Raw genomic sequence first — 12,612 nt, forward strand, 5'->3', positions numbered from 1 at the left:
TTGTTTTTATTTACTTACATACATCTTAAACCTTTCATTATACCCGTTGCTCGTAGAGTAAAAGGGTATACTAGATTCGTCGGAAAGTATGTAACAGGCAGAAGGAAGCGTTTCCGACCCCATAAAGTATATATATTCTTGATCAGGATCACTAGCCGAGTCGATCTAGCCATGTCCGTCTGTCCGTATGAACGCTGAGATCTCGGAAACTATACTAGCTACAATACTGGGATTAAACATGCAGACTCCTGAGATTCCTGCGCAGCGCAAGTTTGTTTCAGCAGAGTGCCACGCCCACAAACCGCCCAATCCTGTGGCTCCCACAATTATTTTATAAAAAATTTTAACTGAAATGTATTGGTGTCGTCCATACCTATCGATTGATCGACCTCGCAAGTCAAAACCGTAGGGCTCTCCTGGACAACTCCACTCGAGACCGTACCGATCGACCGCTCTTCCTTCTGGCTTGATGTACTTGGGATTCGGACACGCCGCTCCGGGACCTCGCAAGTCGAAACCGTAGGGCTCTCCTGGACAACTCTACTCGAGACCGTACCGATCGACCCCTCTCCCTTCTGGCTTGCTATACTCTTTATCCTCGAGGCGTAACGCCAGGACCTTGTTGATAGGGTTAAACCGACCTCAGCTACCTGCGTCCCAATTCGGAGATTCCTGGTATCCCAATCCCGAAAGTCTCGACGTAGCAATCTTGCTCCTTGTAGGCTCCCACGGCACTGCTTTTCCGACGACTCGACTTGCTGTTGCTGCCTTGTAGACTATCTGGTTAAAAGTTAACGGGAGAGTCCAAAGTATGGTGGAGTCCCGTTATCCCCACATGGCACTCTTGCTCTGACCGGCATGTCCCCACTCTCTCCTTATCCGCTCCTTGGTCTCAAAACTCTCTGGATCTCCATTCTTGGTCTCCAAACTCTCTCGATCTCCATCCTTGGTCTACAAACTCTCTCGCTTTCCATCCTTGGTCTCCAAACTCCCTCGTTCTCCATCCTCTCCGCGCCGCGCCGTTACTACGCGAATTCGCTGCGTATCTGGTAAGCGGCCGGCCATCTGTTGCTGCTTATATTTGTGGGGAGTTAATACCTATGGATTGAACCAAAAAAAGTTTGTCACGCCCACTCTAACGCCCATAACACCTAAATCTGTCTACCGCCCACATAACCATACATTGAGATCGCGGGTATTTCCATTTCCCTTTGGTCCCTTTAGCTGAGTAACGCGTATCTAATTGTCGAGATACTCGACTATAGCGGTCTCCCTTGTTTTTATTTACTTACATACATCTTAAACTTTTCACTAGAGTAGAGTAAAAGGGTATACTAGATTCGTCGGAAAGTATGTAACAGGCAGAAGGAAGCGTTTCCGACCCCATAAAGTATATATATTCTTGATCAGGATCACTAGCCGAGTCGATCTAGCCATGTCCGTCTGTCCGTACGCTGAGATCTCGAAAACTTCGACCGAGTAGTGCAGCAGACCGTTTCTCCGAAAAATCTCTAAAGTGTGACGCAGCACCGAAATATATTAAAAAGGGCAAAGTTTGTATTCCATATACCAAAGATAGAATAAGATTCAAAATTAAATAACGGCTGTAAAGCGTTCATCAACAAGTATTATAACCTTACTGAGTGCCCAAATGTTGACTATACTTGGCTGTAAGTGAGTGCGTTTTAGAAGAAACTCAGTTTTATCAATCGGGGGCAGAAACTTCAACCATATCGCCTCTTAGTCTTGCCGGCATTGTTATTTGTGTGGGAAAACTTGAAGAAGAGATCGAAACACAAAATGTTTAGTGTCATTAGCCGCAGGAAAGCTCGTTGCCAAGTCCCACCTCCAGCTGTTGGCTATAAAACACAGTTAAGCGAGCTCCCAGCTTTATTGCCTCGTACATTTTTATGGTTCATATTTTAGGCGTGCGTACAACCAGAAAAAAATAAGGAAGAAAATCAAGAACATTTGTCATGACTTGACAACAATCCGTTCGCTAAGTTCCGTTAATAAAAAACGAACGCCGTGTGGTCAAATCATGAACATTGAGGTGTAATTATGAACGCTTCACTGAAAAAAAATTTGTTCTTAAATTATCAACACCGTTTATAAAAAAATATATATGTAGGTCTAATATCCCGATTGTCCGCACTCTACAAATTCGCTCGGTGGCCCAGCTGCTAGAGCGTCCGGCTTTGACACATGGTAAAACAGGTTCGAGTCTGCGAGAAGACTCTGAAGAGGGTATTATTATTTCAGTCAGAAGCTTGCAACGCAGTGAAGGAGACGTTCTCGACCCCAAAAAGTATATATATTCTTGATCAGCATCACTAGTCGAGTCGATCTACTCATTCCCGTCTGTCCGTCAGTTCGTCCGTTTCTACGCAAGCTTGTCTCTCAGTTTTAAAGCTATCGGGCTGAAACTTTCCCAAAAGTCTTTTTTCTTTTGCAGGTAGTATATAAGTCAGAACCAGCCGGATCGGACAACTATATCTTATAGGTCCCAAAGGAATAATCGGCAAATAAAATTTAAAAAAGTATGCTTTGGTGTTTTTTAACATATAACCTCCTACGCTTGGAAATAACATTTTTTAATTAGTTCTAAATTTCGAATTTAATTTTATCAATATATATAGCTACAATAGGAACGATCGGAAAATTGGTGGGAACATAATTTAAAACAAAATATAGCTTCGATGTCTTTTGACATATTAAATTCTACTCCTGGAAATTCTTTTAATATTTCAGAACTTCAAATAAAATCGGATGACTTTATCATATAGCTGCCATAAAAACGATCGGAGACTTAATGCCAAAATAATACATAGAACGTTATATTTCGTTTTCGGTAAACATGGACGGTAGTAAACTTAAGTGGAACAACATCTTACAATTTTTATATTTAATTTTCTAAAAATGGGAAAGCTCTCTACATACAATCATCCCACGGGAACGACCTGCAGGGTATAAAAACTGCCGAAGTTAACTTCTTTTCTTGTTAAAATAAAATTTTTCTATTGTTTATATGTACTTCTATTTCAAATAAATTCTGTGTCATCAGTAAAAAAATTAAAAGTCTGGCATGTACACAAACCTCGTTTTTTTAGATTTTTATGTTCTCAAATTAAGCCCGAAATGTTCTTAGGCTGACACCATTCGTTTGGAACCCAACCCTAAAGTTTCGGTCAAATTTTATAATATAAATAAATATATAAATTACACAGTGTTAATGAGCGTAAGCAGCAAGTCGTAAGTAAACTTAAAATATTAAAATTCTTCAGATATATGTATTTCGTTTATTTTTGTTTCCAATACTTATATCCCTAAGTAGCATATAACTAAAACCCAAATAAATTTGCAATATATGTATTTTGATTTAAGAACTATTCGTCCTTAAGTCATGCCTGCAACATTCTTACTTTGTTATTAAATTGATCTTGATTTTAGTACAAATATTAAGTTGTCAAAAAAGTCTTGCGGTATTTTCGCTTGTTGTCGCTACAAGCGCGTCTTTCAAGTTTTATTCGTCGCATCGGGTCGTGCTATACGTTTTTGGAAAACTCTTTTTAGGCGCTAACGCGTGTTTGATAGATTGTTGTTTTTTGTCGTTTTAGTCATTCGTGAGTTATAGCGTCGCAAACATGGAGTAAAATAAAGAGAAAATACGGCATATTTTGCAGTACTATTACGATAAAGGCAAAAATGCATCTCAAGCCGCCAATAAAATGTGTGCAGCTTATGGACGCGATACAGTTTCCATTTCCACCGCACAACGATTGTTTTAACGTTTTTGTTCTAGTGTAGAGGTGGTCGAAGATGCGGCACGCTCCGGATGACCTGTCGTAGAAAATTGCAACAAAATCGCTGAATTAGTGGAAACAGACACCCATAGTAGCAAGAGCTGGGGATTGTCATAAAACCGTTATAAACCTTTTGAAGAAGCTTGGAGTCACTAAGAAGCTCGATGTATGGGTGCCACACGAATTGACGCAAAAAAACATTTTTGGCCGTATCGACGCATGCGAATCGCTTCTGAATCACAACAAAATCGACCCGTTTTTGAAGCGTATGGTGACTGGCGATGAAAAGTGGGTCACTTACGACAACGTAAAGCGCAAACGGTCGTGGTAGAAAAGCGGTGAAGCGGCCCAGACGGTGGCCAAGCCTGGATAAACGGCCAGGAAAGTTCTTCTGTGTGTTTAATGGGATTGGCAGAGAATCATCCACTATAAGCTGCTCCCCTATGGCCAAACGCTCAATTCGGACCTTTACTGCCAACAACTGGACCGCTTGAAGGCAGCAATCGTGCAGAAGAGGCCATCTTGGATCAACAGAGGCCGAATTGTCTTCCATCAGGACAACGCCAGGCCACTCACAGCTCTGGCGACGCCCCAGAAGCTCCGGGAGCTCGGATGGGAGGTTCTTTTGCATCCACCGTATAGTCCGGATCTCGCTTGGTAGTCTGAAGTTGGCCACAAGAGAGTCCTGTGAAAATTGGCTCTCCGAGTTTTTTGCCAATAGGGAAGCGAGCTTCAATAAGAGGGTCATTATGAAGTTGGCATCTCGTTAGGAACGCGTCATCGAACCAAACAACGCAAGTTTGACTTGAATCGCATTATTGTAACTTATTTTATGAAAAATTGAAAGTTCAACAAAAATACCGCAGGACACTTTTGACAACCTAATATGACTAGATTTAAGAATTATTCAGCGAGATTGTAATAAGCCATCTACCCGCGACTAAGAGTTTTGGGCGTAAGAGTGGTCGTGGCAAACTTTTTTTCGGTCGGTTGTTGACGAGACTAATACATTTCAGTTAAAATTTTGTTCTAGCATGAAAATTGTGGGCGCCACAGTGTTGGGCGGTTCGTGGGCGTTAGAGTAGGCGTGGCATATTCGCGTGACAAACTTGCGCTGCGTACAAGACTACGGAATCTAAATCTGAAGTCCCAATTCTCTATCTATGACAGTTTCAGAGATATCAGCGTTCATTTTTCCGGTTCATTAAAGTTTGTGGGCGGCTTGCGGTCATTAAAGTGCTGATAAAAACAACACATTTCAGTTAATATTTTTATTATATCATCAAAATTGTAGGAGCCACAGTTTTGGGCGGTTTGTGGGCGTGGCACACTGATGAAACAAATTGCGTTGCGCATGAATCTCATGAATCTGCATGCCTAATCCCAGTAATGTAGAAATTATAGTTTCCGAGATCACAGCGTTCATACGGACAGACGGACAAGGCTATTTCGACTAATATATATACTATATGGGGTCGGAAGCGCTTCTTTCTATCTCTTACATACTTTCCGACGAATATATTATACCCATTGACTCTTTTTTGATGCCAGAAGTTTCTTCAAAAAATAATAATAGTATGTGCACAAAGAATTTTTCAAACATCATTTTGTTTACGTGTCTTATGATTTTTGAAAAATTATTTTTGCAGTTACTATTATTTTTGTTTGGAGAAACTTTTTGCATCAAAAAATTTAAGTTTTCAAGCCGAGGAAAAATTTTAAAAAGTAGATTTTTACACAAATTCGTCCTGTTCAATAGGTACTGAATGGGTTATGAAATGTGTTGTATCATTCAAACGGCATTTAAATTACCTTTCCATTGATGCCAAGGCTTAGAAGAAGTAAGTTCACATTATGAGTATATTTTACTTTTGTTTCGTCAAAATATTTATGCCGACCAGTGTAGTTGATTTTAGTGTACAACAATACATCCAGAAAATAATGAAAATTTTTCATTATTTGAGAAAAATTCGTTCGCTTTTTTACGTTCATAAAAAATGAACACCGCGGGTTAAGTCATGAACATTTGTTGAAATTATGAACGAGTCACTGAAAAATGATTTAACGTTAATGGGGAGAACACCGTTCTTAAATTATCAACAACGTTCATGATAACATGTAACATATGTAGGTCTAGTCCCCCGATTGTCCGTACTTGACAAACTCATTCGTTGGCTCAGCCTCTAGAGCATCCGCCGCTGACAAATGGCAACACAGGTTCGAGTTCGCGAGACGACGTTTGTGAATTTTAAGTTTTAATAAAACATTATTTCCAATGCTTATATGTTTATATCTACTTATAATAATAAATAAATTCTTTGTCATCAGTTTTGTTTCGATCAACTTTTTTGAACGAGCGTTCAAGAATTGTCAACGAAAGGGCTTACGCACTTTTTGACCGCGTTTGGGCTTAATTTTTGAACGTTCGATCGAATTTCTTTTTGAGTATACGCTCACAGTCATTTTTATACCTGTTACTCTTAAATAAAAGGGTATACTAGGGTATACTAACAGGCATAAGAAAGGATTTCCGACCCCATAAAGTATATACTCGTATATTCTTGATCAGGATCACTAGCCGAGTCGATCTAGCCATATCCGTCTGTCCGTATGAACGCTGAGATCTCGGAAACTATAAGAGATTTGGCACGCAGATTCCTGAACCCGCCCACTCTAACGACCACAAGCCGCCAAAAACTGTGGCTCCTAAAGTTTTGATGCTAGAATAAAAAAGTTAACTCAAATGTATTGTTCTCATCAATACATATCGATTGACCCAAAACCAACTTTAACGCCTACAAACCGCCCACAAACCAAAAAAAAATCGTAAGTAAGAACGCGGATATCTCGGACACTATCAAAAATAGAGAACTGGAATTTCTGATTTAGATTTCGTAGCCTTTTACGCAGCGCAAGTTTGTTACGGGAATAAGCCACGCTCACAAGCCGCCAAAGCCTGTAGCGCTCACAATTTTTATGTATGTTTGTATTAGTCTCGCCAATACCTATCGATGGATCCAAAAAAAAGTTTGACACGCCCACTATAGCGCTCATAACGCTTAAATCTGTCTTCCGCCCACATAACCATATATTGACATTACAGGTAGGTTGCGCATTTCAATCTCGCTTTATTGCTTGCATATCTCTATTTCCTATTGGTCCCTTTAGCTGAGTAACGGGTATCTGATAGTCGAGGTACTCGACTATAGCGTTCTTCCTTGATATCTCAACATTTGTATGCATGACATGCCTACTCATCACCACACAAACACTAGGCAAGTGAAAATCTATTGAGCATGTTAAGAGAAATTTAAGTGCTTAGGCCAAGACACACGCCAACGAGCTGCTTGGCAGGAAATGTCCGGGAGTAAGGTCAAAAGGGGTGGGGCTGAAGGCCAAATGCGAAAATAGTGTAAGAACACGCACTGCGTGTACCGCACCGCCTCTCGGCGAGGCGGTACGTGCGCATGTCAGTTGCCTGAGGCTTTGGCGTATGAATTATATTACGCATAAAAATAGGCCACTGTAATAAAACTTTCGCTAGAAGCGAAGGTTTCCGGTAATGCCCCACCACGCCCAATCCGGTCCTGGCCCTCTCCTTCGTTTTTACTGAGACCTTCGGCATGAAATCCATTCTGGGCCACAGAAAGCCCAACTAAAGAAGCAAGAACTGACAATACATAAGTTTTTGCTTCGTTCGTTCCATTTTCCATTCCAATTCTCGTGCCTCTCTCACCACCGACTGCTAAAAAAAGGGATAAAAGTCAGTAAGTGCGGCTGGCATTCTCGCATGTTTATTATTAATAATAAATATTTCTTGCAAATCCCTCGCCCCACGCCCTCCGACCGCTCAAGTTGTATAGCCCACACATTGGTTATTGACCTTGTTGTCGACCATGTTTTATGCTGTTGCTGTAGAGTCAACTGTAGCTCTGCGCACTTGCGATGTTTTAAATTATTATTTTTCTGCCTCAGGTCTCATTCGCCGTCAGCAGTAAGCGCCCTGTCTTTGTTGTATGTGTAATATTTTAACACCCGCCAATATGATTGCACTGGACGTGCTAGTGTGCGAGTGTTAATCCCTAAATCTGCTTAAGTTGAAGCTCTTTGCCCGCCAAGAGCAGGAGTACTTAGCTGATTTTAAGCTTCTTGGTTCCCCGTAGCCCGTAACCCATAACTTGGTCTCAGCCTGCGGGTTATAAAGATCTCGCTCCGGTATTACCTTACCGTCACTCACACAAGTTTGTGGAAAAGATGACTGAGACGCAATACCATCCACCCAACTTTAAACTTATTTGCCCTTGAGCCTGGGAGTGAGTGTTGGGGGAAAGCAAGGTAAAAGCCGTACCTGCTTGACAATGTGCGTGTATAAGAGAGACTTTGAGTCCAGGGTGGCACCGACACACGGGCAGACCTGCCAAAAAGGCCGGAAAAATGTGTCTGTGCAATCCCGTTTCCCGTCGGCACAAGATTGCTTTATCGACAGATGATACTTTGGTTCTCCCACTGGAGAACCTGACTTCCACGCCAAACTTCCGAATTTCCAAAATCAAATCGAGAATAACAGGCTTCGTCACTCCATCTTGTGAGTTTCACCTGCACCACTCAAATCACGCCACGCCATTACACACCACACTTTCAGCCTATTGCGATGTACATATTAAAAGTCAATTTAAATAGTTTTTCCTGACAACGATTTCTAAGCCACAAATCGTCGCCATAAATTTTCGATTTTGGCACTGTCACACGAAGGAAGGCTGCGTAATGAGCGGACCGCGCGTCTTGATAATGTGTAGTTGTGGATAGCTTACCGAAAAATTTATGCGTAACGCGTTTGACCGGGGGGCCGGTGAAAAAATAAGACCAAACACAAAGGGAAGACTCGAACAACAAGGGCAACAAGGGGAGTGCGGCGACTTTGACTTTGCGTGGCGCTCCAGTTTTTAAGCCGCAAGGGCAGCAACTACGCCAAACCCACGAAGAAGGTGGGTCGCCCTTGGCGTTAATCACTCCCCTATGTATTCTTAATACCCGTATTTTTTTTGAATGTTACGTGTTGGTCATAAGTTAGGCGCTCTAACGATGCGTACGACACTGTCGGGGGGAAGAAGCGAACTAGGGGCATCGGGCGAATTCTTTGGATGTGACTCGCAGTTGGGGAACACCTCCTACCTGTAGCAAATTAGCGAAAGGTCTGAGCTTAACGCGCAGCGGAAGAACAATTACAATTGTTTGCAAAGAAAAGATTATATCTTAAAGCCTCCGCAATATATATCCCCTTGATTCATTCCGGTCCAAGATCTATTTATTTTGCACAGCTCTGTTTGCTAATGCTTTAATATATAAGTGTCGTATACGCAAATACCCTGGATACCAAACCCAACATACAACCTGTATATCCATTATTCCAATTGTCAATAACATAAGTCCAGAGCCTACTATCGCAGTCATTTAAATGAATCCGACAAACATTTAACCCCTCAGACACAAATCTTTCCCACGCCTTCGATCGGCGGCACCAGTAATATAAACACTTCTCACGCCTTTATCGACGACGGCAGACATAAACAATATTCAAACATTTAAACAAAGGGTTCAGCCTGAGAACCCATTCGTCAGCATACCAACCAACCCGAATTAATTAAACAAAAGATGCAGCCTAGAAACCGTTTTATCGGGCCATAGATTTGACCAATCAAAGTTCTTAATCAAAGTCCACTTTCGCTGCTCGCGTCACTGAATATTCAAATGTCAATTTAGTATTATTTATTTTATTTTATTATATTTATATATTTAAAGAACATATCTTATTGTTAAAACATCGGTACACAAGAAATATTTATGGCTTCTGCACATACATATTTTCTTGGCCACCAATGTACAAATGCGAATGGAAAAAGAAGACGCGCTTGCGTTTGCCGTTTTGCTTGTTCATATTTGTCTCTAATTTGTCTGAATGTATGTAAGTATGCACATTGTGCCGTTGCCCTGCAGTTCCACAATTTTGTTAAGCGCCCAATCATCACGAAGCCGACTGCGACGTCGGCAGAGAAGCCAGCGATGCCGGCAGAGCTGAGCGCAACGGCGGCAAAGCGACGCGCTCTCAGTCGGGTCCGCAAAGAGAACGCACAAAAAAGTAATTTTGGGCTCTCCCTCTCTCGTCAAGTCTCAGACGAAAAAGTGCGCGTGAAGGGAAGGAGGCCCAGCAACTAAAATATATAGACCTTTGTGCACCCTTGCCTTTTGAATAATGCGACATTTGCTCGTAAATGTTAAAACAACGATTTAAAATAATAGGTTTCTGTTCTAAAATATTTGTATTTCTTAAACAAATTTATATGTTTATTAATATAATTTAATAATATGTAAAGTTTTAAAAATATATTTTTATAAACCGATTTGCATAGTCGAATATGTCTATAAATACCCTGCTTTTATGTGCAAGATGCATAGACCAAACGGGACATGCAAAAAAAACAACAACGGCTTAGCGGAACCGTTGTTGTTGTTGCTTGTTGTTTTTCTGGAAGGCACGCGCCTTTTTTCGTCTTTTCACTTGCGTTTACTTTAGTGAAGGAGTTAGAAGTTGAAGCAAACATACCAGCAATTTACTAAATTAAATTAAATTAGTGCCTTAAAAGTGAAAAAGAAACGATTCCCAGGTAAGTCTGTCGCAGACTAATAATATTGAAAACAGTGAGAGTAAAAAACAAGATAATCTATATTTAAAATAAGGGAAATACAAGATTCCCAAAATAACACGTGGCGGAAAAAAAATAGCTGTGAAAAATATTAATTTTTGACGTGAAAAGCAACAAATGGTGCATATAATAAACAAATCTGTGAAAGAATTTAAAAATCTTATTGAGTGCTAAGTTCCTTGGGACCAAAAATAAGAGATGTTTGTTTTTATAACTTATGATTTTTTGTATTAATAACATTAAAGCACAATTTTTATTTTTGTGTAAGTAAACAAACATGGCTATTTAAATAAAAATCTCAAACATCTCTAATTTTCCGTTCCTGGAAAAGTGGTATTTTTTCCGCATCTGCAAAATAAATAAATAATTTAATAAATAATAAAAAAAATACATAAATAATTTTTTACAACAAAATAAAATAAATCAAGTGACCGAAAACAAAAGTTTGCAAATTTCTTCTCGATATTTTTTTAATTTTCTTATATTTTTAGACAAGGCTGATGGTAAATCTATAAAAAAATGGAAGGCTAAGTCGTTCCATCTTAAGCATATTATCCGAGGAACTTGTTCTGTCCCACAACTTGGAGGGGGCAAAACAAGAAGAGGCTCAGACTACCCAAATTTCGCCCGTGCCTTATTAAGTAAGTTTTTGTTGAGGCTGAAAACTATTGTTTGTAAGTTTAATTTTTAAAAGACTTCTGGGACTTTACATTGAATGCCAAAGATAACATTTCTTTTATTATAAATAAAACTTACAAATAACGATTACTTTCGGTCACTCGTTTTTATTCTCGTCTTCTTTTATTTTTAAAACTAATTTTTTTCTAATACTAGATGCAATCGCCCTAGTGGATCCCTCGGAGCCTCCCGAAAAGGCGCTGCAGAAGGCAATGCGGTGCGTTAAAAACTTGAGTTGTTCCAAAAAAAGGCAACGCCGGCACCGATAACACCGGAAACCCCCGAGCTCAAATTTTAAAATAAACAAATAAAAATTACAACTGAAATTTTATTTGCTGCTAAGCGCTCAACGTGTGCTGAATGTGCGCTTTTTCGCTGCTTGAATGAGCGCTCAACGTGTGCTGAACGTGTGCTTTTTCAGCTGCTCAATCGAGCGCTCAACATGTGCTGAACGTGTGCTTTTTCAGCTGCTCAATCGAGCGCTCAACATGTGCTGAATGTGTGCTTTTTCAGCTGCTCAATCGAGCGCTCAACATGTGCTGAACGTGTGCTTTTTCAGCTGCTCAATCGAGCGCTCAAGAGGGTGCTCAAAAAAGCGCTCAATGCGTGCTATTTTTTGAGCACTGATGAACCCTAGGACATGCCTATGTTAATTTCAGCACATAGCTCCATACAAATTGTGCGCTCATTGAGCGCTGAGTGATGAGCTTTTTGCAGTGATTGAGTGCTCAATAAGCGCTGAATGGTACTGCAGGGTGGTTTTAGTTTTTCGTTACGGCCCAGCGTTTACAATGCACGCACATTTTTTCTTTGGCTAAGCATGTTTTTGTACTTTTAATAGTAAATTACAAAGCCAAATCTTATGATAATTGTCATGGAAATAGAAAGAGGCTGCCGGTGGTTGGGCAGCCGTAACTAAAACCATTTTCTTTAAATATTAAAGCTGTTTTTCTTTTGCAAATTACTAATAATTTAAATTATGTTGTGTATATGGGTCACAAACTTAATACATATACATAGATATGTAATTTGATTTATAATTTACAATTATTTGGTCAAACACAAATTTTGAAAACGTTCTATATTCAAAATTTAAGAGTTCATATTCCGAAGAAATGGAAAAAGTATTTACTCGAAATATAAAAAACCATCAAATATACTATGAATTGAACTACTTTTTATAATAGTTAAAACCAAGATGGCCACATTGGATTTGAATGTGACTAACTTGTTTTTAAATAAAAATCACTTTGAATTGAATACTTACATATTTGACATACGGCTTAAATATGTTTTTTATTTAAATGAAAGGTTTTAGTATTTAATATGACTATGCATGGGAGTAAAAAAAATCAAATAAAAATATATTTGATTTCACTTCGTGTTTTTTCTACCAGTGTAAAGAAAGACATAATTATAAAATTTATATG

General features: G+C 39.7%; 1 protein-coding gene and 1 long non-coding RNA gene across 15 annotated transcripts in view; one reads left to right on the plus strand and one right to left on the minus strand.

The window, feature by feature from the left end:
* Nucleotides 1-12,612, minus strand: part of dpr12 (defective proboscis extension response 12) — a 348,744-nt gene that overhangs the window by 15,500 nt on the left and 320,632 nt on the right. The gene's annotated exons all lie outside the window — the stretch shown is intronic.
* Nucleotides 9,796-11,548, plus strand: LOC118878708 (uncharacterized). Its single transcript, XR_005015229.3, has 3 exons — nucleotides 9,796-10,465; nucleotides 10,996-11,145; nucleotides 11,339-11,548. It is a non-coding gene; the product is annotated as an uncharacterized lncRNA (long non-coding RNA).

This window comes from Drosophila suzukii (genome assembly GCF_043229965.1).
Source record: "Drosophila suzukii chromosome 2 unlocalized genomic scaffold, CBGP_Dsuzu_IsoJpt1.0 scf_2c, whole genome shotgun sequence".
Classification (NCBI taxonomy): domain Eukaryota; kingdom Metazoa; phylum Arthropoda; class Insecta; order Diptera; family Drosophilidae; genus Drosophila; species Drosophila suzukii.